The sequence below is a fragment of the Bacillus rossius genome, chromosome 7 (genome assembly GCF_032445375.1).
Source record: "Bacillus rossius redtenbacheri isolate Brsri chromosome 7, Brsri_v3, whole genome shotgun sequence".
NCBI classification, from domain to species: Eukaryota; Metazoa; Arthropoda; class Insecta; order Phasmatodea; family Bacillidae; genus Bacillus; species Bacillus rossius.
The window spans coordinates 68107092-68134975 of record NC_086335.1 but is presented as its reverse complement, the minus strand read 5'-3'; the positions used below and the strand labels follow the sequence as shown (position 1 = coordinate 68134975).

General features: G+C 40.7%; 1 protein-coding gene across 2 annotated transcripts in view; it reads left to right on the top strand.

The window, feature by feature from the left end:
- The window catches only part of LOC134534288 (inverted formin-2-like), a 64498-nt gene that overhangs the window by 13682 nt on the left and 22932 nt on the right, over positions 1 to 27884 (top strand). The gene's annotated exons all lie outside the window — the stretch shown is intronic.

Here is a 27884-nt window from a genome sequence, read left to right as displayed (position 1 = left end):
TCGTTATCTAGTGCACTTGAATTACCTTCTTATTTGGGTCATGCTTTATTAGAGTTGCCCTCAAGTACTATTTTGTCAATACTGAACGGCCATAGAGAGAATCCAAGGGACCGTGATCAAACAATTTTGTCGGTTCTCCTTAGTGTACAAATTCTAAAACCCCACAATAAAAATTGTAAGAGAGTCCATTTGTACTAGCCAGTGACGTGTTAACTTCTAGCCTCGGTATTAACTAATGCATGTGTTCTCACGTGGCAAACAAACTTATAAAACAAAACTCGGCCACAAAATTCAATTTAAAATATTTAAAAATAATGCTGAGTGTTAAATATATATGAAAGGTTTTTTTTAGGTTAAAAAGGTACAACATTTCTCCATTTTAAAACTGAAGTCATACAACAGGAGAACTGAACATGTCACATGTAAATTTCTCAACGCTGAACCTGTGACATTTTCTTCTAGACCAAAAATATCATCCTGTGTTTTTTGAGGATATACTCTTTTAGGCATGTTGAGGGGGATATTTTAGTATGCACCACACCATAAATGCAATGAAGTAAGTGCATTATGCAATGGTAATGTAACAGGTTGAAAGTACAGTGTGCACGCATGCAGGAACTGCTATAGCCACCCACGAGCCTAAGTCGTCAAGATGGCGGACCCACGTGTGGCAACATGGGTCCGTATGTACTAACTTTCGCGAACATGGGGCTTCCCGAGCCCGAATTTTATGATTTTTAATTTTGGAGGGTAAATACTTAAATTAATGTCTTAAACTTTTAAAGTTGTATTAAACTATTTAGGTCGTAAATGTGCCGAGGCCAAACGCTGACTTATTTTATGTCTTGTTTTGCAAATGCATTTTCTTTAAAAGAAATGTCTTCCTGGAATCGTTCCAGGGTAATTGATGCGATAGTTGGGAATTCGTTACTCACCAGATGGCTAACTTTCGTTCACGTTATGCTCTTATCTTTTTTCTTTAAATATCTACTCGCTTCCCGCCGGAAGGTAACGTGAACGGACGTTGCCGTGAGGCCAGGAATTTTTGACGTGACAACGTCTAATAAATCGATGAACGCCGGCTGCACGCACGAAAAAGGATGACTCATTGCCCCGTTACGATTTGTCCCGTTACGCACATTGTACGCTTGCGCCGCATCTATCTCTCTTCCACTCGATTGGAACAACCATCGATTTGACTTTTTCGAGGCACATTAAACTTGAAACACTCCCATTCGTTTCCTACTTTTCCTTTCATCGTCCTATCCTTAACAGAATAACACAGATTGGAAGAAGTTAAATAGCAAACATGTATAAAAGTTAAAGTTAAAATAATATGTTCGTTAAAGTAATAAACATATTTGAATTAATGAGTGCAAATAAAAGTAAATTTATCAATTAAATTGTAGATTTCATTTCACTCCTTCTTTGTATCCATACAAAATAGTGATAATGCAATAAAAATGATTCAATTTTATTCATATAAGTGTGCAATCTTTTCATCAATGTTTTGTTATGACGTTGTCACGTTAAACTATCGTCCGTAAACCGACTTTACAGACCAATTTTTTTTTTCCAGGGTACTCCCGTCCCATTCATTCCGTCAGTGCTCCATTTTCATCTCATCGCCCATCATCGCCTCTGTTGATCCTGATATTGAACACCTTAAGCCATGATCAATCCACGCTAGAGACACCAAAGGTACAAGTTGGTTCACGAGTTCGGACTACTAGCAAAACTTTCGTTCTTGTGTAGTGAGTTTGATTCACTGCTTTTGAGTGGAGCAGATGATAAAAAAAATGCAGTAAAATTTTACTGATCTATTGTAATTACACTATTTAAATTTAAAACTATAAGGCAATAGATTCTGTACATTTGAAATCAGTGGCGTAGCCAGGATTTGTGTATGGGGGTGTTAAGAAGCATGGCCCCCCCCCCCCCCCCCGTATTAAAGCGGGTGGTCCGGGGGTCCTCCCCCGGGAAAATTTGGATTTTAAGGTGTAAAATAGTGCTATTTTAGCAGTTTTCGGTTCTTAAATTTAAATATTGTAATGGTAGAAATTTTATTAATTTTAATATGAAATTTGTTTGAGTGATGAATAAGAAATTAATTAAAGATTTGGTGCTAAGGGGGCGGGGGTTTTGAACCCCTAAACCCCCTCCCCCTGGCTACGCCCCTGTTTGAAATACATAAACTGCAAAAGAACAAATGAAATTGTTGTCTAGAAACTTTGGCAACCTTTCGAGAAAACAAACATTTTGTATTTCCCGCGGCATTTAATCTGAAAACGCGGGTAGAAGTAGTTCACACATTTGACGATAGATAGCAGCAAATGCCCTAATATTGTTGGGTCGCTTTTATCTTATCACCAACGCCTTGGTGATGATTCACAAGGTTATCTTCTTTTCAAGTATATAATTTGTCACTGTCATAAGGATGTGCGCAATAAAAAATAAAATATTTTTAAAATATTTTTATTACTTTATTACTACTTATGTAACAAAATTTACTTTGGAGATAATTGTGTTAACTTTTTATTATGCCCAATGGTATGCAAGTGTGTTGAAAATTCAATGTTGTGTTGCAATTGATATACTTACTGAGCATGTGAAATTTTCTAGAACGCACAAAACTTAGTATTTGGTTCTTAACTGCAAGTGTTTTTTACTAATATTATAATTACATTTTCCGTTTAATCGAAAAAATACGTAATTAACATACGGTCAACATACAAAAAAAATTAAATACTCAGTTACACTTTGATAAAATTTTGGGAAGTGAGATATGATTAGACCAGAATCAAAATATCCTGTTTGTTTATGTCGATTGTAGCAAGGCAATTTATATTTCGGTTTTTGGCTAATGTTACTGCTTTTTATAAAAATTCTTATTTTGTTAAAAATAGATTCACAATTCCTGCAACAGATGGACGTGTGGCACAGTTTTATCTTTTTTCTACGCCCATGCTTCTATGAAGGATAACGCTATATTTTACAGAGCTCAGTAGGAAGCATAGAGTGAAAATAATTCAAGTAAAGTATTTTTAATATTGCAAAAAGCTATAAAGTTAAAAAGTGTGACGTCACACGGTTTTGTACAGACCTCACACATCCTCGAATCAGTTGAGTAACTGCACCTACCGATGTCCGAATCTTGCCGAGAAATAAGGGTTGGAGGGGATTGAAGCAGGGTCTAGAATAGAATTTTTGACCTCACTCGAAATGTTAGAATCGCCGACAAGATTATTAAATCGGTCAACTGAAACATTAAAACTTGACCCTATTTAAAGTCCCTGTTTTATATGATAAGGTAAAAAAAAAAACCAATATCGTAATTGATATCAAATTGTATGATCCTGTTTGGATGTAGGCCTTAATTTAATTTTTATATGTTGAACGTAAGTGAAGGGAACAAATTTTCACTTTTTCCCCAGTGATTTATATATATATATATATATATATATATATATATATATATATATATATATATATATATATAGCGAACGCGAGAGGCCAGACCGCGATGCCAGGTTCGGAGCTGGCTGGCGGCCCTGCACGGTCACTGACGTCACGTGCCGCCCACTGACGTAAGGCATGCCACGTGCGCCTGGCCAGATTACAAGGGTCGTCGCTAACCCCCCACCCCCCACCCTGCGCTTCGTCCTTCCTTGGCGCTGTTATCTGTCGCTGAGTGGCTTTGGGAATCACGCGGGGCCGCCGCGCGGAGTGGCGCGAATGGGCGCCGCCTTTCTGGACTTTTCGGGCGTCGGGTCGTCCCGGTATGATGCGACACGTAACAGCCGCTCTCGTCGGTTCGGGAAGGGCGTCTCGAGTACTGAGGCAGCGACGCCGGCCCCAGCGGGTGTTCCGAGCGGGTTCCGAGAGTTCGGAGAGTTCCGCGAGTGAAGTGAAGTGCGACATCGGCGAAGGGTGTTAGAGACCCCCTCGAGAGTGGCGCGACGCGGAGTGACGGGACCGAGAGAGTGCGACAGAGTGGCGCGAGACTGTGTGTGTGTGTGTGTGGACAGGCGCGAGGTAAGGGGCGAGCCACTGTCCAGCCCAGCTCCAGTAAGGAGTGCGAACTGCGGAACTTGACAGACATTGTTGTTATCTTTAAAAGATTTGTGCAATGGGAGTGCATGACTTGATGTAAGTTTTTGGACATACGCCATTGCTAAGAACGTTTTCTGTTGAAGATAAACTAATAAATAAAATAAATAAAAATACACAAGAAAGACAAAAAACACACAAAATTAAGCAAACAATTGCTGTTGTCAACAAGAATATAAACACCGGGACGGGAGCAGATAGCAGTTCCCGAAACGTCGCTTGTTTCTGTTTAGGTAAAACTATTGTATTTTTTTTTTGTCTTTTAGTTTTGTCGTGTTTTTGTCTCGTTTCAACTGTTGTGCTGAATTATTTTGGTTTCAATATTTTTGTGTTGTCATCATTTGTGTGTTTTTTTGTTCACTTAGTACTTTTTTCTTTGTTTGTTGACCATATTTCTGTTTCGGAATATTTTGTGGTGTTTATATTCTTGTTGACAACAGCAATTGTTTGCTTAATTTTGTGTGTTTTTTGTCTTTCTTGTGTATTTTTATTTATTTTATTTATTAGTTTTTCTTCAACAGAAAACGTTCTTAGCAATGGCGTATGTCCAAAAACTTACATCAAGTCTTGACAGACATTGAATGACTTGCGAATAAATATTTTTAAGTGCCAGTGATTGGTGATAGGACATTTTTAAGTACAATTACTTATTAGTAATTTAAATATAAGTAATTAATAAAACTGTAAAAAAAACCTAATTGGGCCATCCCTTAAGAATACAGTTCTCCCCACGTAGGTCTACAATATAAACACGGTGCATGCGAGGATCAGATACTAGACTTGATGTCGTATCAGGTGCCCGGTGGTATTTGACGTTTATTTACTTTACTCGCCGTGCACGAAAAGTTATCTAAAAGCGTAATGTGACTTTTGTAGATAGTTTTTTCTCCCGTAGTTTGTTTTGCGGCAGATAACGGCGCGGTTCAGTCGCGCTAATCACCGCAGGCATCCGCGCGGCGCAGTGAGGCTGATTCACACATAACTGTCCATTTCGGCCACTCCTCCATGACACCGACATCAGATAAAACAAGAGTTTCTTGGGAATCAACGGGAATATTTCCCTGTCGTAAAGCGTCGACTTTTAAAATGCCCAAGGCCGGATTAATAGTTTTCATACCAGTTTACCCTACATGTTGATGATGTTGGAGTTTCAAGTAAGGAAATAACTTCTGTCTTCATTATTTTGAGTTTTCTTGTTGGAAGAATTCTAATAGAGAAGATCACAGGGTCAGGTGGTATAAACATTATATTAAGTAGATCTTGGTTAGACACATCTCTACTCATTTTCCGACATCTCTCTCGGAACCTGCGAAAGTCTTTTGTTTCTAGCTTCCTGAGCCTCTTCGCGTAGCATTACAATCGCGAGCATTGCGACTTAAATGACATTTGAGCCGTGGATGAGAACCTTATGCGCTGAAGGAACATCTGAGGGATACGTCTACTAAGAGGATTACAAAATTAAAATAAAAGAAAAAAAACACGTAAGCTATTCATTGATATGTAATCTTATAAATACAACTAAAACAATTAATACATCGAGATTATTAATTTCTTACATTATTAAAACACTTAATAGCACCAACCACTAGCGTGATTTTCAAATGTTAAGTTTATTTTGTTTGGAGTGTTCACTTAACGACAGACGGCTTATGCACGGAAACAATGCAGTTGTAATCCTAAGTATAGGAACGTAGCTTACTGATTTAACACGGAGTGCTTTCCGCTGAAGCAGGCTTCACGATACGCACTTTTTTTTCCAGCTATTCGTTGCAAGCAGTATGAAATTTTCCTTCCGTTTCCGCAGTGCTGTTTTCAATTTTTGTCCTAACACGCGAACATATTCTCGTGACGGACATCTGAATTCTTGTCGCTCAAGCAAAATTTATTTTCGACATGTTCACACACTTGTAAGTACCGAAGGTTACATATAACATGTTTTTTTTTTCTAATTCCACGAGAAGATTGTACGTCTCGCGGTGAGTGAATGTGGCCGACATGCATAACTGCAGGGTCAGACTCTGCATGCAATACACGCTGCGTGGACCAGCTCCCACATACTACTGTCAGCAGCACTGCGCTATCTGGACTCACGTCCATGCAGGTGCATCTCGCTCAGTCCTTGGTCAGCAATTCTTGTTGGGCCTCGCCCTATCACTTGTATGCGCTTTTCTGCTGAAGTAGCAGTCAATTTTTTGTACGTTATAAACACATTTTTTTTCTCCTGATTATTTCAATATCAGAATTAATGTGGGGAACTAGTGGCACGAATTTTGTAGGTCTAAGAATGTACGAATGTGTATGGCTAACTCAAACTCTCACAAAAAAAAATTATATGATAATTTATAGTGCTTATCTGTCTCGCCTACATCGGGATAGACTTGTGTTTAATGCCCCAAACTTATTCGTCGTAGTTTTATGCCGCTAAAGAGCTTGGGGGTATCACACATTTGTGACGTTAGGAAAGCAAAAAAAAAAAAAGGAACCTGACACGAGTGCAGTTTGAACAAATGCTTAATTTCCGTTGGTTTTTAATGATCTTCAAATCACCTAAGACCAATATATATATAAATTAAAGTAAATTTTAATTTTTGTATGGTTTGTCCAGAGATATCAGTAATTGGCCCCGCTGTGCGCCAGCGAGTGACACGTGATCGCGTGCTGGGGCTACGAGCAGGAGGAGGGGGGGGGGGGCGACCTTGCGAAGGACGCCAGATAACGGCTGTTATCAGCAGGGCCGCCGGGGGCCGCCTCGCTCGAGAGTCTACCTGGCGGTGGCGCGGTGAACTACAACATGACGGCTAAAAGACGAGGGCAAATCCTGCCATCATTTCTTACACATACACTACAAGGAATGAGTACACCGACATCGCTCTCAGACAGGGGCGCAACAACAGGGAGGGGGGGGGCAAGGGTATTTTGCCCCCCTCTGAAACCTTGAAGTGGGGGCAAATGGGGGCAAAGAAAGTGCTGTGTAATCAATTTTTAGATATTAAAACTGCTTAAATAGCACCATTTTCCACCTTGAAATACAAATTTTCCCGGGGGAGGACCCCCGGCCCCCCGCTTCAATAGGGGGGATCGAGGATTCTTTATAAAAAGGTATATTGCCCCCCCTTTTGGAAATTTAGTTGTTGCGCCCCTGCTCTCAGAGTAGTGTGTAGAATACGTCGGTAGGTAGCGCTGGTTAACTTGAAAATACTACAGATAGCACACACTTCTGACGGCGACTTTCTGTAGTTCCAGTCACATATTAATTCAACAGCTCGCGCACGAGAAGAAACAAATGTTTAAAAAAAAATGGTTACAGGAAGCAGCGCTGTGTCCTTATGACCAATATATGTATTAGGAAAAAAAAACTATGGTGATTTCCCCTCGTCCTTTTAACTTTTGGTAGTTTTCCTGGACGCTACTTTCCCCCCGCCCCACCCTAACGACAGCCTTTTGTGATGGAGCCCTATCTGGCCTCTCAGCCATACCAATATTTCTGTTGCATCAGATATTAATTTTCTTTAGTTTTAATTGTTTTAAGTTTTAACGTTTTGTTTCTTCGTCTTAACCATCATATGTTTAAGGTCCCCGCCAGCCTGGGCACACGTACCGTGTGCAAGGCTACAGAAAAAAAAAACCACGTGATTTAAAATAACCGATAAAGATACCAGAGTAGAGCCTGTTGACGAAAAAGCATTTCAAGATTACGTTTCAGCTTTTCGCTTTTAAACTGTATTTTTATAAGAGGGAAAATGGCTAAAAACCCGTGTTTTTAGAATAGTTTTTAGGCATGACACTTAAGGATTCTTCAAGATATCTCAAGGGACTTACATTACACTTTTTTTTTCCTTCATTTCTACGCCATCTAGTGCTATGGTCACCGCTCAGATATCATAGTTACTCTATGCACGAGAAGACTTGCTCTTAGAGGCGATACCGCGCTAGAAGAACCAGTGAATAACTTGCAATCCCGCTTCAACTAACACAAACATACCTATGACTAGGCGGGCCCCGTAACAATGTGACTATTGTCCGTTATTATTCATTGGAAATATTTTGCGTGTAGAATTTTAGAAAAAACTAGCAAAATTGTTACAATAGAAAAGGTGACTTTCTTCTAAAATGTAGTCAACACAAACACACAGTCATACACAAACAAGCACACATTCAAAGTACGCCGTGTAAGTTTTCACGTATGTGCAATAAAAAAAGGACTTAAAAAAAATTGGTTATCTGTAAAGTCGGTTTACGGACGATAGTTTAACGTGACAACGTCATAACATTGATGAAATGATTGCATACTTTTATGATAAAATTGAATAATTTTTATTGAATATCACTATTTTGTATGGATACAAAGGAGTGAAAAGAAATCTACAATTTAATTGATAAATTTACTTTTATTTGCACTTATTAATTCAAATATGTTTATTACTTTAACGAAGAGATTATTTTAACTATAACTTTTATGCATGTTTGCTATTTAACTTCTTCCAATCTGTGTTATTCTGTTAAGGATAGGACGATGATAGGAAAAGTAGGAAACGAATGGGAGTGTTTCAAGTTTAATGTGCCTCGAAAAAGTCAAATCGATGGTTGTTCCAATTGAGTGGAAGAGATAGATGCAGTGCAAGCGTACAATGAGCGTAACGGGACACAGCGTAACAGGACACTTTTTCGTGCGTGCAGCCGGCGTTCATCGATTTATTAGACGTTATCACGTCAAGAAAGCGCGCGTATTAGTCTTATGTACGCAATGCGATTCACATCAGAGGAAGTCACAAGACGTCCTTGACTCCTTGAGAGGAGACGTCAACTTCGATAAGACGGCGCAGGAGTTCCAAGATAAGATAAGCTTTTTTTTTTTCAATCACGCAACCCGCCTGCCGTGTGCTAGTGGCATGGAGGCGGTCGGTGCAACTAAAGAGTCCTCTTCGTGAAATGCAACTACTTTGATGAACGAGGCCGTGCCGACCGGGAAGCCTAAGATGTACATCAAGCTCTGTCCCTGCCCGAACACGCCCGAACATTCACCTTCGGCCAACCTCGGGTTTATTTATATATATTTATATTTCTCTGTTTATTTTAATGTAGCTATAAGTACTAAGCTAATTAACAGTCCATAGTGTTTTAAAGTGTTTTAATGTAGCTAACCTAACCGACCACTTTTAATATATGAATTCATTATTTCCTGCGCAAAAATAAAACAAATCCCGAGGTTGGCCGAAGGTGTCGGGCGTGTTCGGGCAGGGACAGAACTTGATGTACATCCTGGGCTTCTCGTGCCGACCAGTCGTGGCTGCAGGACCTCGTGTTCGGGGCCACGGCCGTACCGGATTATCGAACGCCAATAGAAAACATTTAAATACAGTAAAACGGTATTTAAAACAAATAAATTTCAAATGTTTTTTTTTTGCTTCGTAAATCGATGGCCGGTTTTTGACGTCCCAATCCAAGATGGCTGACACAGTCCACACATGGAACCTTGACGTCCCAATCCATGATGGCGGACACAGTCCATACCTGGAACCCTGTTTCCGGACTGGCCAATGTGTACTTGGTCGTGTCGAACCACAGAACGCAGCTCAGGGGGGGATCAGCGTCCACAAATAGCTCGCGTATCTTCTCCTGACGTGGAGCTTGGCTCATCCCCTGATCTGCTGGCGGCGATAGCGACTGATAGTAGCGGGCAGGATCAAGGTCCAGTCGTCGGCACCAGGGCTGATAGTTCGACCCTCCCCGCCGGGCTGTGTGTTCTCTACTGCTATCTCCCGACGTGACCGTCCTGTGCACCGTCACTCTGGACCTAAGTTAAAACAAATTGTGGCCCACGCATTGTATTCAGTGAATTGATGAACACCGTGCGTAATTCGTTAAAACACTGTGAAATTTTTTTTTTGCACTTTTTTGCAAGGAAATTTCCTTAAAACCCAGTTGCCAACGATTATCACTTGTAAACCTGCAAGGCAGAGCTTCGTAAAATTGCAGATGGTACAGAGTTCTGGCTTGCAGTTTTACCAGTGACATCGTTGGCAACTGAGTTTCCAAGGACTAGCCTTGTCAAAGTACTAAAAACAATTTTTTTACAGAGAAGTGATCAACTTACCAAAGTCCTTTTTTTTTTTGTGATAAAATATATTTTAATTCCCTTTAAAAAAATGGTTTCGTGTCCCATTAAAAAATGATTTGGAAATTCTTTTAAAATATATTTGTATCTAAAATTATTTTTTTTTCAGCGAGGCCTAGATAGAAGGTTTATGGCAATGATGAACGGTAGTTCGTAAGTCTATTGAACTTTCGAACTTGGGCATAAATGCCGGGGGTTCGTTGCCAGAGGGGTTGAGCCGCCCCCCCCCCCCCCGTATTAAAAAGCTCCTCATTTTGGAGGCAGTTGTAACTATGAAATAGGAACTATGAACGTAATATTAACGCCAAAAGTGTTACCTAAATAATTGTTTTATAATTATAAAGTTTCCCACGTATCGCACACTTGTAGGCCTAGTTGGAGTGGTTTGTGTATCTTACCCCCAGGCGCAAAACCCTTGGGCCGGAGATTTCATTTCCTCATTTCCTGCATGGTTGCGCCCTTGTAATTCAACCTCGCAAACCAGTTTAAAACGACTTCAGTTAGGATCAATGTAATTCCATACCCCCAAACTTCCTTCTCGGACACAGACTTAACCAAATTTTGTATTTATATCTCCCTTTACCCCCTACCCCCTACCTCTAACACTAATCCTGGCTACGCCCATGAAATTATTATTAAGTATTTGTAAATCAGCGTTAAATTCTAAACATACAAGCTCATAATTCGCATTACATGTTTCGTATTTCATGTTAAACGTCTCATACGAATAAAACACAAGCAAAAAATAATTCAAAGTTAATATAATACAAGTTGAATTCCACTCTCATCCGTGTAACCAGTACATCTCTGTTGGTGCGTGTGGCTTTTACTCGGATATTATTCCGACAACTGCTTAGAGTTATTCCGGAAAACCACAGAGGAGTGATATCAGGTTCTAGGCTCGAGCTTCGAATCCAGTTGATCTTTTATTTCCCTCTAGTCTACACTTGAGGATGTACTTATGCACCATATAATTATTTAAAGTTCTAAATCGGGGAATACATTAGAATAATGTTACTACTTACTATACGGGTTTTGTATCACACAAATTCATACACAAAAAAAAGAACATTTCAAGATCACTTTTTAATACTTACATATAAAAAACTGTGCCAACATTTTTAAATGAAGCAATTTTTTTTAATTAACAAGATCAGGCGATTTTTGCATACATAGGTACCATGTCACATTTTTAATAGGTAGTTTGTGGATCTGCCTGTAAAGAAAACCTTAACTATCACTGAACTGGAAATTTTCGGGTTTAATTGGCCACTTAATTACATAATTTTCAACTTATTTTCGAGAATTTTATCCAACTTTATTTTGATGTAAAAAATCTAAACTTTCTTAAAAGAGTATAGTAAAATATTTTTTTTTTAGGGATGTGGTTTTCTGATTGAGTAATACTTAAAAGTTTTAAATGGAAAAGGCATGATAGAAAAAATTTGTTTTAAATATTTCAACTGTAATCATTGAGGCCTAGTGTGGATTCGAACGCTTTAAAACAAAACTCACTGCTAGCAAAAAAAAAAAAAAAATCAAGGGTATTCAAACTAATATTTTATTTGATTCATAGATTCCAAAAAAGGGCATAATTTTCTAAACTTAATTTATTAGCAGCTTTAAATACCAGTATGTTCAAAAAAGGTACCTAAAACACCACATAAGTTTTCATGTAAACTTACAACCATAGTTTTTCTGATAAATTCTGTCAGCGTGCAGATATGTTTGTCGTTGAGTTGAAGTAAAAGTGGAGTTTCGTGAGACGTGAACACACAGTTTTCAGATGAGCTGCGTCAGCGTGGGCTAATAAAAAATGTCGCAATCTCGCAGTTCACCGCAACACCTCTGTGTACGGGAATAAGTAGGCCAGAGTGCTTTTGAATCCGCGCCAATATTTACACTCGGCACTGTTCAAAGTTGCATATCTTTATGGCCTCGTGACTTTTTTTTTACTTTGAAATCTCCGTCGCCCGCGGTGACAGACGAAGACACCGCAATGCCGCGTGTGCCCAGGGATTAGAGAAGTATACTTCCGAAGCATTGGCCGTCTGAGGTGAAGCCGCCTTTAGTTTTTGACGTGACAACGTCTCATAAATCGATGAATGCCGGCTGCACGCACGAAAAAGTGTCCCGTAACGCACATTGTCCCGTTACGCTCATTGTACGCTTGCGCCGCATCTACCTCTTCCACTCGATTGGAACAACCATCGATTTGACTTTTTCGAGGCACATTAAACTTGAAACACTCCCATTCGTTTCCTACTTTTCCTATCATCGTCCTATCCTTAACAGAATAACACAGATTGGAAGAAGTTAAATAGTAAACATTTATAAAAGTTATAGTTAAAATAATCTCTTCGTTAAAGTAATAAACATGTTTGAATTAATGAGTGCAAATAAAAGTAAATTTATCAATTAAATTGTAGATTTCATTTCACTCCTTCTTTGTATCCATGCAAAATAGTGATAATTCAATAAAAATGATTCAAATTTATTCATAAAAGTATGCAATCATTTCATCAATGTTTTGTTATTACGTCACGTTAAACTATCGTCCGTAAACCGACTTTACAGACAACCAATTTTTTTTTTTACCTCTTAGTTCCGTATTCACGTATCACTTTAGCGGTCGTTTGTTCACGCCTATCTCAGCTGCTGTCGCCTGTTTAAGACCAACGATCGCGAATCGTGCGCTTCGCAGTCAATTGAAACGAAATCATGTAGAGACCTGAGTTATTGTTGGAAGAGAGGCTGCAATGCATGTCATGCCGCGTTCTCATAGGACAGTGTGTAATATCGACACGGTGGCGGTTGGCGGTTCTGTGTGAGAAGCGATGGGAACTAGGGAAGCCTAAGATGTACATCAAGTTCTGTCCCTGCCCGAACACGCCCGAATATTCACCTTCGGCCAACCTCGGGTTTATTTATATACATTTATATTTCTCTGTTTATTTTAATGTAGCTATGCTAACCTAACTAACCGTCCATAGTGTTTTAAAGTGTTTTAATGTAGCTAACCTAACCGACCACTTTATATTTGAATTCATTTTTCCTGCGCAAAAATAAAACAAATCCCGATGTTGGCCGAAGGTGAATTGTTCGGGTGTAATAAGGAATGGCAGAACTTTGTCATCTTACGTCTCCCTGGGAACTAAGTATATAACTATATATAACTCTCTCTCATATATATATATATATATATATATATATATATATATATATATATATATATATATATATATATCCCTTTCGGCACAACCTGCAGGCGTAGGTGGATTTCGAAGTACCTATTTCTTCTGGAAATATTTTGAACATTTCTATAACTTCTGGAACATTTTAAGAACTTAATGTACGTAACATCTTTGTTCTCCAATATTAAAAAATGATATATCAAACATTTTCTCATTTTCCTAGGCGCGAAAATATTCTAAAAGTTTTTAACTAAATGCATCCAGCATTGAATAGATGAGAACGCATTTCATATTATGCCAACTAACGTAGATAATTCAATTTTTTTTTGCTTCAAACTTTTTTTTTATCCCTTGCACTAGTAACGTGGTCATATAAACATTGCTTTGGACCAAGGTTTATGATAATATTAAGATGGTTTAATATAAATTCGAACGAATTTGATAAGGAATTTTGAATATTTTAAAATTCAACCCCTGTTTCTACGGTAATAATTCGTTTAGTCAAAAATTGTTTCCACTAAAGTTTTGGATAACGTTTAGGATTCATACAATAAATTATAACGGGTTTAATAGTATATCTATTTTAAAAAGTTACGATTTTTTTACTTTCAACCCTTTTTTTTTCCAGCTCTTGCAGTAATGATTGGTTAAATAAAAAAAATTGTTTAACAAAACTTTTAGACAATATTTAGAAAGTTGAACAGAAATAGGAATAGATTCGCTAGTTTACATGGTAGGGAGGCGAGGCATTGTGCTGGGACAGAGGGGTGAGGTAAGAGACGAGAAGTAGAGAGAGAGAGAGATAGAGAGAGATAGAGAGAGAGAGATAGATAGAGAGATTGATAGAGGGATAGATAGAGGGATAGATAGAGGGATAGATAGAGGGATAGATAGAGAGATAGAGAGATAGATAGAGAGATAGATAGAGAGATAGATAGAGAGATAGATAGAGAGATAGATAGAGAGATAGATAGAGAGATAGATAGAGAGATAGATAGAGAGATAGATAGAGAGATAGATAGAGAGATATATAGAGAGATATAGAGATATATATAGAGAGATATATAGAGAGATAGAGAGATAGAGATAGAGAGAGATAGAGATAGAGAGAGATAGAGATAGAGATAGAGAGAGATAGATAGAGATAGATAGAGATAGAGATAGATAGATAGAGATAGATAGATAGAGATAGATAGATAGAGATAGATAGATAGAGATAGATAGAGATAGATAGATAGATAGAGATAGATAGATATATAGAGATAGATAGATAGAGATAGATAGATAGAGATAGATAGATAGAGATAGATAGAGATAGATAGATAGAGAGAGATAGATAGAGAGAGATAGATAGAGAGAGATAGATAGAGAGAGATAGATAGAGAGAGATAGATAGAGAGAGATAGATAGAGAGAGATAGATAGAGAGATAGATAGAGAGATAGATAGAGATATATAGGTATATAGAGAGATATATATAGAGAGATAGAGATATATATAGAGATAGAAGAGCCACTGTCGAGCCGAACTCCAGTGGGGAGGGTAAACTGTGAACTTGATGAAAGAGAGATTAATTTGAGGACATCCATTTAAATTGTTGCAATTTCAGAAACATTGTAGTTATTCGTTAGTATAAAAATCTGTATGCAATTAATTGGGCTATCCTTTCCTGTTTTCCCCCACTTGTAACATTATTTTGGTAGGATGTTAAACTTTGTTTAATTTTTTTTTTACTTTCACGTTCCACTTAACCGGGGACGATTTTTCCGGGTGATGGCCGTAGTTGAGGTCATGCAGGTTGATGATGTCGGTCGTCTAGGGCGGGGTCCAGTTGTGCTGCGGAGATGACACGATGATTTACCGTCAGTTGCTTCGACAACAGTGTTGTTACGTTGTATTCGCTATTTTTTTTTTGTCGGACGGGCTGTAAACACTTTGTCGATGGAAGTACAGTCTGTCGATGGAAGTACAGTCTGGGCAGGAGATTTATTGACGAGGAAGCCGTCGTCGGCCGGAGTAAATATTGGTTCTTACGCCTCTCAACCCAGATCTTTTTGTTCCCCAACAACTCCCCGTACGGTATCTGCACCCGTGAGTGCTCAAGTCTTTTTCAAGTTGACGAAGCAGAGATAACCACAGCTTATCGCGACAGCAGATAAAGGCTTCAGTCTGCGGAGGACACGTGACCCGACCGTGGTAGAGAGGTTTGGTTGTTGTTGCGTTCACCGCTTTTAGGTTTCAAACCGTCCAAAACTTATCCGGAAATACATATGTATTTTTTTACTCATGAACCTCTTTTTGGTGTCACCAGAATAACGTAATGAACATTACAAATAAGAATTGCACGACCGAGGCTTGTGTGCAACAAGGTACTATAGTCTCGCTCATCTTGCAGATGTTTATTTTTTTTATCTTTTTTTTTTTTAAGTGTTTCGCAAAGAAAATACTACGAAAACAAGAAACCAGACCAATACATTGTAAAATTTTGCCGTACTTTTATAAGGAAACTTATTGGAATCTTGGTTGCAAACGTTACCACTTGTAAAACTACAAGGCAGAGCTTTGTAAAATTACACACGGTACTAAGCTCCGCGCCTTGCAGTTTTGCAGGTTATGTTACTGGCAACTGAGTTTCCAAGGACTATCATTGTAAAAAAAAAAAAAAAAAAAACGGTGTTGGCGTGCGCAAAAAACGTGTACAGGCAAAATTTATTTTTTATTTTTTACTAGCAGAATTACTTGCAGAACATTTATTTTACAATTAAACTAAAGAATTGTTTAACTTATTTTAAAAATTTTGCTGCAATGCACATAATTATTATTTTTTAAGAATTAAGGTAAGGCGTGTAGGGGGGGGGGGGGAGGGGGAATAGAGCACCCCCACTACTCAGTCTTGTGCAGGCCCTGAACGTACTTTCACCGCGGCTTGGACAACCTAGGACATGAAACTACGCACGTACCGTTATGGTCTCGCTGACGCAACGGGCGTGATATAGTATCTCCATTTCGAACACGTTCCTAGCGCACCTCAGCTTGCGCTGCGTCACGAACTGCCGCGCGGACAGTAATTAGCGTACCGGACTCGCACTTGGTACACTGGTATCAGCTTCAAATTGTTTACTTCCCATTACGTGGGACGACGCACGTAGAATGATCGCCCGTTTCGAGAGAGTTTACACGATTTTTTTTTCCTTTTTATTTTCAGTAAGCTCGTGGTGGGTCCGATCGACATACAGGAGGGAAAAAGCGATGATGTTTATTTAACGACTTTGCCAGTTAAAATCATTGTCTGGAAGCGACCCTGTCGTTCTCAAGCGCGATATTTCTCGTCTAAGCGCGACAATTATCGGAGCAACGCGATAACTATCGTAACCGCACGACAATACTCGTGAACGTACGATAATACTAGTGACCGTACGATAATTTGTATTTTTTTTCCTCCGCCACGGGGGAATTCAGACTCGCGGAAAAGCGGCGGTGATAAGCGGCGACCTTGCCCGAGGCCTACGTGACCGCGAGCACGAGGAGGCATCTCGCCGCCGATAAGACACCTGCGGGCGACCGCGCTAATCCAGCCTCCCTCCTCGCTCTGGGGACGACACCGAGATTATACCGACTTCCCATCGAAGAAGTCGACTGACGTGAACGATGAGTTGTTCCGCGGGCTGGAGAGACATCTCTGGAACACCTGCCCTTACCCAGCATGATCACTTAGCCGCTTACGTACTGTGAGAACGGTGCGTGTGAACGTGTGGGTGAATGGTATTTGGTGTTATACTAACTATCCCGTGTGGCTCTCGGTTTAAGGCACACTTCGTGAAACATATATCTAGACATTTTCCATACGTCTGCAAGTATACACCAATCTGCGCGCTGCGAATGTAAACAGCATACATATTAGCATACATATTTCCTTCTAGTGAGGTACACGATTTACGTCATCCTGTTTCTGACCGCGCTGAGCACAGTGTTTTGGTTGACTGAAGCGAGTGCTCTGTTAATGAGTAAGGGAATTTACAAGGGGGGAAAAAGGGGGGGGGGGGGGGGGAATTGTACTCCCATCCCCCGAAATCTTAAAAAAAAAAAAAAATTGTAATTAAGATAATTTATCACTGCCAAACAAATGAAAATAATTTGAAAATAAACAGCGAAAACGTGTTTTCTCCCCCGAACCGTCGAGAAAGGAAATTATCCGTACGCTCCTGTTCATGATGAGTAAACCGTTTTTTTGTTAATAATAGTAATAATTAATGGTGAGTTTTCTCAGGGTTCTCCGTGGCAGTCTCGCGGCGCATGTCGCGGACAGCTGTCAGCGGGGCGTGACGGACAGTTTCCTGTCGCTCTGCCGGCCGCTAATCGGGCCGATGAGGCACGCGGCGGTCACCGACTGCCGAGGACACGGCTATCTGGACCCGCTGATCCCCACCAGCGCGCGCTCTGTCTCTGTGGGAGGGAGGGCCAGGGGGCGAAGTCCCTGGTACCTGGGCCCCCGGGCGACCCTGCCAATGCTTGGGTGTACCTGACACACGACGAAACGTACAAGTTTATTAATATAATTCAAACGAAACCTCAAAAAGTTGTGTTAAATGCGTGGTTTAACGTTCACAGATAAAGAGTCCAGAGACCGGGGGAAAAAAAAAATCGCAGATTCATTTCGCGTTACGCTAGGAATCCAAACACATGTATCCCTTCTTTGATTGGCTCAACAGTTTATTTGAAGGACTTTGAGGCAATGAGAAACCTTCACCAAAGAATCACCTAATCGCAATCATCGCAGTTGACAGGTCTCACATTTGCCCAGCATGTAGAAGATCGGGGAATCTATCCTAGAGGTCAGTGAAACCGCGAATATTTACTAGTTCCTGGTTGTGACCATTACGACCACGGTTATGTTTACAGAATTTAGATTAATGTTTTTGATTGCGGGCTTCGGATAGTTGTAAATCAAATGAAAAGGGAGAGGATCCGACAAAATATTTTTGACTCCGGGCCCATGCCTAGTTAATCACTGTTATAAACATTTTGACAGAAAGATTCGCATCCACATGGGACCTCCACTAGTTGGTCGTGGGTGAGCTCAAAATTCATTCGTGAACGTGTCAGTCGCCTGAGCCAACCTGAGCTCAATAACATTTCAAACCTTGGCTATAGGTAAAGTACATTGCGTGTTCGTAAGCTTGGTTATTCAAAGTTAACTTCTAGGCAATCCGTTCACGTATTCCAGTTCAAAATGTCGGTTTTCCGCGAATCTCTTCGTGCGAAATAGAATCCAAAATAGATTTTTATTTACAAGGTCGTGAAAGGTTGTAAGCTTTTACTCGATACAAAAACAATATACACATCGATCACGCAATCAGACAGGAAACCAATCGTTCACAAAACCAAACTAAAAAATATATATATTTTTTTTTTGTGAACGTGAACTGAGATAACGCGCGTTATCTCTTGAGCGTCATGGCGGCACGTGCTGAGTTGCGCAAAGATTCACGAACAACAGCCGCCTTTTACTATTTCGGACGTGTGCCGTTGCTAGTTTGAACTGTATGTCAAAGAGAAAAGCCGAGAAACGGACAGGGATCTGAAACCAATATGGCGGGCGTGTTTTTAACATTTGTTTTCTCGGCGGAGGGTGTCTTTGGAGGGAAGCTTTCATTTCACAGACGAGAGAGCCACACCAGAAGTTCCCCAAAGGTTGCTTAGTAAATAACTTTTTAATATGTTGTAGCTATCTAGGGCTAGGAAACCGTTTACATGATTTCACAGTATCTTTAATGTAGCTATCCTAACCAAATAAACCGTCCACAATGTTTTAAAGTATTTATAATGTAGCCAACCTAACCTAATTGACCATTAGTTATCATGAGTTGTCCAAAATAAAATTAAAAAAACCGACGATGCACGATCGGGCGTTTGGCTCTCTCGTCTGTGAAAAGAAGGCTTCCCGTCTTCGGACCGACAGCCACGCCTGTAGTTGGGGCGGAGGTCGGCAGAGGTCAGGTCGGAGGCACGAGGACAGGGGACAGTGCTGCGCTCTGTGAGGCGTCTGGCGAACTACGACCCCGCGATAACCCCCAGCGCCTGACCGGAGTTCGCACGACCCCGATGACGCGAGCTACTTCATATAGGCTTTGAATATATATACTGTATAGAAGTCGCGAGTGGATAGGATTTACTCTACGTTTTTCAGAAGCGTATGATGAGCAGATTGGGAACTTCACCGCTGCAGTGCGCTGCCATAACGCCCTGTATCGTCTTAGTTGTTATTTACACGTTAGAGCGCAGCCCTGTCGCCCGCTGTCATTCCCCGCACCCCTCATCCATCATTCACTGCAGCTCAACGTCGTTCAACAGGAAGGGGAAGGGGTGTTTGAAGAGTTTGACACTTGTCCGCTAGGGACCACCACAAGTCGATGCCCTAGAGATGGTGGCGATTGCGGCGGTGAATTAACCAACTACCTCAAAACCGTATTAGAAATGTTAACCTGGGCTGGCGACTTCTATACAGTATATATATTCAAAGATATAGGAGAGACCACGTCTCGCGGGCCGCCGATTGGTAGACCCGACCTCTCTCAGGGGCACACCGGGCGATAAGGGTGACGTCCTGGCAGACTACAGCACAAGTCTGCTGCAGTCTCCTCAGCTGGCAGAAACACAAGTTCCCCCACGAGTAACGCACCAAATAAAATGGCTATCCAGAAACAGTGGGACTGAATGACCCATACACGGGGGCAAGATCATGTGGTGAATAATGATAAAACAGAAATAACAGCGAAATTAAGTCAGTACACCGCCAAACAAACACCGAAATGGAAGCCAATAACACGTCATAACACAGAAATGCAGCAAAATTCACCTTAGCTACCTCATTTAAGCTATTAAAATATAGAATTAATTTCACAAATATTTTATTTTGGTTTGCATTTAAAAACCTAAAATGTAATGTATTAAGTAAAAAAAAAATACTTAATTTCTATACGTGGTTTTTTAAAAGTAAATAAAAGTCTTCAATAGCTGATACTATACAGACATGTTTAAAGGCCTACAGAGAGACCTCTCTAGGAAATGTATAAGTTAACATTTCATACGTTTTATTATTGTCATTTTCATGTGTTATTTTTAGTTTTTTTTTTTTAATTGACCTTATTCTCATCAGTATATGTAGTATTCTAATTGGTTTTCGTAAATTTTTTAAGTGTCTTACCTCAAATTGTTGAAGCAATATTCACTGTAATTGTGCTTGATATGTACTTATTATTATATGTGTTTTAATTATTATTAATGACGATAATGATGACATCCGCTATTTTTGATGACGATATTAGCTTTTTTTTATAACACCATAAAATCATGGCTGTACCCATAGTCTCAAGAATTAGCCAATAAGAAACACTGCCAAAAAGACGTAGCTCAAATAAAGGTGTAGCTGAATGTCCAGCCAAAGCTCATATCGACGGACATTCATCCTACAGACCACACAGTTGCTCCTGAATTCATCCTACAGACCACACAGTTGCTCCTGACGTACTCCTATGGGATAAGGATCCTCTAAAGCCTGGGTATAATGGAGCGCCATCTTTGGTCTCGCGCGAGAAGGGACGCCAGCTAGCGGCATCTCGTCACTGTCGAGTAACCAACCAACCAAACTATAATAATAATACGTCACGCAGTGCTTTTGAGTCTTGTCAGTCGATTTCGTTCAGTTTCCCCAACCAACCAAACTCCACAACAATCATAGCTTCTATTTCTCAACGTTTATAGCCTCCTATGATTCATTTTATAACCTGCGAGCTTATATACGTGCTGGCTGATCCTACAGTAGTAACGAACAAGCATATATGAGACACAAGGCAAATTCCAACAAATTCTGACGCATGACCGATTTTTGCCCTGCACCAATCCCCTTAAGTCAATATAATAATACGTCACGAACAGAAAACTGGTTACTTGCGAACATTTCTTTGATAGTTCCGTTTTCGTTGTTAAGGGCCCCGCCTACCCGGGCACACATACGGTGCGCAGAGCTTCAGGAAAAACAACGCGATTTCGAAACTACTCAAGATATGTATCCGAGTGGAGTCTGCTTACGAAAAGCATTTAAGAGTTCGCTGAGGACCGAAAAGCACTTTTGATTTTGGATTAAGGTTTTAAACTATATTTTTAGAAGAGTTAAAATGGCTAAAACGCATGTTTTCAGAGTAATTTTTAGGCGTAAAACATCCGGTACAGATTCTTAAAAGCACTTAAGGGACTTGCATTACACCTGTATCTTCATTTTTATACCACATAACGTTACGGTCACCGCTCAGATCTCACAGTTATCCTGTGACGACGAGAAGACTGCGCGCCAGTCCAGAGAAGACACCGCGCTGGAAGCACCAGCGAGCGTCGCGCTTATCATCCCGCCTCACTAACACAGATACACCCCTGACGAGGCGGGCCCCTTAATGCCTGACCCTTAATGCACATTAAATACGCTCACGTTGTTCATCGACGGCACCTAGGAGCACACATGAGCTGGATGTGGCGCGATGGTCGAGGAGTCAGGAGGTCAGCCAAGGCCGCGCGCGGGTCTGCAAACAAGCGCCGGCTCCAGAGGTCAGCGACGGGCGACAACAGGCCGTGTTTGCCCGCCCCTGGTTGCGGGGGGGGGGGGGGGGGGGGGGGAGTGGATCGCAGCGGCCAGTAGGGAGCTCCCCCGCGCTCCGCCAGGGTCGCCAACCTGACAACCTGAGGCAGCCTCTCTCTCCGTAGGTGGTGGTCCTGCCATCATACCCACCACTGCACTTCTGACTTTCTGAGACTGTTATTTTTATTTGGCGTACGTGTAGTATTTGCGCATGTGTTCAGCGACCGCGATGGACGAAAGTGGAAATGAACAACAACAACAACAACAACAACAACAAAGAAACGAAAATCAGCATTGGTTTTTTTTTAATCAGTTCCTTGTATATATTTCAGAACTTCTTCACGTACCTTTGCAATGAAGGGGTAGATAACAGAAACGAAGAAGTCCCAGAAGTAAAAAAAAAAAAAAAAAGTTTGTTTTTCTGCTCCCATAAGGCAGCGCGCGTTTGGACAAGATGGCCGACACCTCAAGCTTCATCCTGAGTATCTGGAAGATTCGATGAGATGGAGCACGTGCCGGCGAAAGTGAAACCAAACAAACCGGACCGCTTCCAGGGAACTGTTTCCTTCCTTCTCGCTCTTTCCGACATGGCGGTCACGAGACACACTCGGGGGCGGAAACAAAACTGTTCTGTTCGGTGTGGCGCAACGTCCGCTCTTAGCTTCGCCACCCCCGCCCCCCGCCCCCTGCCGTCACCCGACCGTGAGCTGCCCGGAGGCTGCGTCAAGAACGCGGATTGGCTGTTACGAGCAAGAGACCAGGACTTCCAAACATGAGCAGTGGTGAGTGATTCCTCTGTCCATCCATATTGCGTGTAAATGCCAGCTGCGCAGACCTTAGAAATTATTTTATTTACCAGAACATGCCAGGCTTGTCACGTAAATATTTGCTGTCTTATCTGTACCAAGAATTTAAGTGAACCGTAAACAGGCTAAAAGCTGTTTAGATTCACATAGTAAATGATGGAGCATTATAGCCATTAAACTTTATAAACACAATTTTAATATCGTGTTGCACAAGCAACACTTGTAACACTTGTTTATTTTGTATTATGTGTCTTTAAAAAAATGATTACATATTTCCGTTTATTTTTTTTTTTTTTGGGTCATTTTGGAACCTTTTGGAACATTTTAGATTCTTCTAGAATATTGCGAAAACTTAATGTAGGAAATCTTGTGTATATTCTTTAACTACAATTTTTCAAAACGACCGATAAACATTTCCTCATATTCCATGCAGCGAAAATATTTCGAATGTTTTCACATCTGACATTTTCGTGGAATGTTTAGGACATACTCGATAAGAATGGCATGGCCATGAACTTAAACTTATTATGAGAATTCACACTTCAGCCCCTATTTTTTCCGCCTCTTGCAGTGAAAATTTGTCGAATCCAAATTTTTTTTTTTTTATAAAATTTTAAAAATAAGTTTAAGAAGGTTTACAATAAGTTAGAACGGATTTCGTACTATTCCTACTGAGGCATTTTTTTTTGTCCTTCAAACACTTTATTTCACTCCTTGCAGTAATGTACGGTCGTATTAAATCATATATCAAAAATGTTATATTTGTTTATATTTGATTTAATGTTTAATTTATTTGTACATTACAGTTCTTTCAGATGGCTTAAAGCATTCTTTATGGCAATAGTAGCAATGCGTCATTGAAATAGTTGTTACAAGCACACTATTAGTAAACATCCCTCTTTTCTACGATTATTTTGAACACGAGTGGCCAGCATTTAGTTCTGAATACATTAAAAAAAAAACTATGAATAATTTGATGGTGGAAATTTTATTTTGAGTGTCTTTATTGAGAGTTTGTTAACGGCATGAACTGGAACGCCGCCTTTTTTCTGAGCGTGCCTTACTATTTCTTTCATGCTCGCGCGACGTCTCATGAATAGAGCTATTCTCGTACCGTGCGGAGGGCGTCTCTCGCGGCATTTGTCCGGCAGCCAACCACTGCTGTCTGGCGGTCCTGTCACTGGACTGCCCAGGTCCTGCTGTCCCGGGTCCTGTCACTGGACTGCCCAGGTCCTGATCGCCGGTGCAAGCAAGTCCCTGGCTTCAAGCACCTCGCCTACCCGCTTGCAGTGAAGCTCCCGTGGTCGACGTGGCGCGGGACTTGCTCCGGCTACTTGTTGAAGCCGACCCTGTGAACTGGTGCCATTATCAGGACAGGTGTAGCCGCCCGCGTGGAATAATACCTTACTTCCGCGCGGCGCTTACAGACTGCAGCCTGTTGGTAAACATGTGGTTTCAACAAGGTACAGAAGGTCTGGGAGATATGAGTTGTGCCTTGACACGCCGAAAATTGGGATAAATAGTTCAAAATTAAAAATTATAGCAGCAAATATTACGGAAATATCAAAAATGGTGTGGTCTAATTCCTCCTTGATACAGACATTTCTCTTTAACGCCATGCTTTTCGTATTGACCATTTCCCGGCTACTGTCGACGCTCTTTCCACTTGTTTTATGGGTACGCGATCCATTCATACCCAGGAATGTAATTTATACAAAGATTGTCATTTTTTTTCGTGCAATTTTTTTTTCTCGAAGGAAATAATCAATAATGTAGTTATATGTTAGTTTCTTCTTTTTTTGAGTTACCTTTTGTTCTACTTACGTGTTCTCTTGTGGACGCATGTTGTTTCTTACTTCGCCTTGCTTCGAGGCCCACGTAATATATATATTTTTTTGACGTTGCTATAAATCGATGTACGCCGGCTGCACGCACGAAAGAGTATGACTCATTGTCACGTTCCGCCTGAGCCGAGCGTGCAAGAACGTGCCAACCACCGTGCGAGAAAAATCTTCTATATATCAAACAGGTTAAGGCGGGCTTTTTAAAAGCTGCAATTTAATCTCATTTAATCTTATGACGTTATTACGTACGGTTATCGTCCGTAAACCGACTTTACAGACAACCCTCTTTTTTTTTAATTATAATATTTATTTGGTATTTAGGTGGTATTTTGGTACATCTGTAACAATAATCGAAAGTAGTTAAGGATTTGAAAAACCTTTATTTTTGTTTTTTACGTCTTTCAGTCCTTTTAACTGAAGTACTAGCCACCAGAACGTGTTTTTTTTTTTTTTTTTTTTTTCCCGGGTTTTAGCTCCGTCGTGTTCTTCAGTTGCGGTTGTTTCCCCGTGGATGGTGCTAATGCGTGAAGGCCTTGCCCCGTCATTGTTGACGGACCATTGATGGGGAGAGACCGCGGGTATTGTCGACGACGACGATGCTGCTAGGGCCCCTGGGTAGCGGGTAGCGGGTAGCGGGTAGGGTAAGCCTTCATTTCACAGACGAGAGAGTGCCACACCCGAAGTTCCCCGAAGTTCATGCTCGTTCTTCCCCCCCCCCCCCCCCCCCGTACTATCTCATTGTATAAACCGGTGTGGCATTAAATTTTGCGGTCGATTAGTACAGGTTAGCTACATTATAAGTACTTTAAAACATTGTGAATGGTTGGTTATATTAGGTAAGTATAGCTACATTAAAAATACTGTAAGATCATTTTATGGTTGCTTAGCAAATAACTTTTTTAATATGTAGCTATCCAGGGCTAGGAAACCGTTTACATGATTTCACAGTATCTTTAATGTAGCTATCCTAACCAAATCAACCGTCCACAATGTTTTAAAGTATTTATAATGTAGCTAACCTAACCTAATTGACCATTAGTAGAGACCTGTAAAATTCGCGGATTCATTTCGCAATAGGATAGAGTCCAAATACTTTTGACATGATTTTGCTTCAGTGATTGGGCCACAGTTTATCTGAAGGACTCTGGGCCAATGAAAAATCTTTAACACAAGAATTGGCGAATCACGATCATTCCAGTCAACAGGTGTTACGAGTCGGTAACCAATCAGCAGATGCAATTTGTAATTTGCACGAGTGCATAGAGGATCATGGAGTGTGTAATTTTTAGGGATTTGAAATCGCGCGAATTTTACAGGTCTCTGACCATGAGTTATCATGAGTTACAATGAACAAAAATAAAACAACCGAAGATGCACGGTCGGGAGTTTGGCTGTCTCGCCTGTGTAAAGAAGGCTTCCCTGGCGGGTAGCGGGTAGAGGGCCACCTGGCCGGGCCGCTATCTGCCGGCGGAGCGGCTCGGCGGCGCGGTATCTGCGCCGCCGAGCCAGTCGACGGCGGGCGGCGGAGCACAGCGCCACACGCGGCAACTCGGCGGAGCACAGCGCCACACGCGGCAACTCGGCGGAGCACAGCGCCACACGCGGCACCTCGGCGCGGGACTCGGCCCCAGGACCAGTCCTCGAGCCCGCCATGACCGTGACGCGCGTGTCGCGAGGCCTGCGCCCCCCGGGGGCGCACCACCTGTGAGTACCGGCCCTCGCTGTGCATCGCACCACCGCCTGACCTCCATCCCGCTGACTCCGCCTGCCGTCCACCTGCAGGCTATCACAGAGGAAAAGGTTTGTTTGAATAAAACAAATACTTGATTATACATGGCGAAACAAATATTTACTTGGTGGAACAGAATATTTTGTTAGCTTAACCAAACTCGGCAAGTAACAAAAATGATTTGTTACACCTAACCAAATATACATTTGAGTTGACAAAATCATTTTGTTGGGTCAACACAATCGTTCCTACTAGAAAATATTTGTTTCAATTAACAAAATATATTTATTTCGCCACATACAAACAAATATTTTTTTTTGAGGCAAACAAACCTTTCTCTCAGTGTAACAATTCCTCGTCTCTCCACAGGTACGACAAACGCTGCGCAGTGTTATCTAATGCGTAATTTTTTAGTTATCATTTCTTTTTATGACTATAAATTATCTTAGTTGGAATATAAAGTTTTTTATGACGTGATAACTTCTTATAAATCGATGAACGCCGGCTGCACGCACGAAAAAGCATGATTTTTTGTCAAGTTCCGCCTGAGACGAGCGTGCAAGAACCGGCCAACCATCATGCGAGGAAAATCTTTAATATCAAACAGGTTAAGGCGGGCTTTTTTTTTAACTAATCGTTCGTGATTGTTTTTAACAAATTATTTAAATTAAATTTACAAAAAAATGTAAATAATATTTGAAAGTTAAAAAGTATGCCATTTTTCATCAATGTTTTTCTTATGACGTTATCACGTAAAATTATCGTCCGTAAACCGACTTTACAGACAATTTCCCCCCCCCCCTTTTTTTAACATCTACAGTATGTGCGGTGTAAATTCTGCGATGTTTACGATAACATTAAGTACGGGAGAATCACGCCGGTCCGCCATATTTTCCGAGATTTTTTTTTTTTGGGACTTCCACAGGCGGCAGCACCGTGTTCACGTATTTCCGTTCCAACCGACTTCCGTTCCATTCACGAGATCGCTCCTGCCAAGTAGCGAATACAGAGAGCTAAGATGCTGGCATGTCAGTGGTAACTTCCGTGGCCTTGTACAACTGGAAAATAACACTGACTACATGCGTTACTGGTGAAAAAATGTGTGACCCAAAAACAAACGCAAGAAGGCTTTGGGAATAAATTTGTAGGAAAACTCCTTAACTTATAAAAATGAGAAAAAACTTTTTAATTCAGCTTTGGATACCGAGCCATTATCGGTGTTGCTGTACCAACACGACTCATTTCCCTCATGTATGTATCCACATATAATCTACAAATCTATAATTTACTCTAACAATTCATTTTTAAAGTAAAATTGCCTATTGTAATATTAAGAAAGTAATATAATAAATATACGAAACGTTTCTATGATACAAATAAAATATTCCTGCAAAAATAACTTTTCGAGTAATCTTAATACAGGTTGGAAGTTTTCTCACAACGATTTTAGTTAATTAA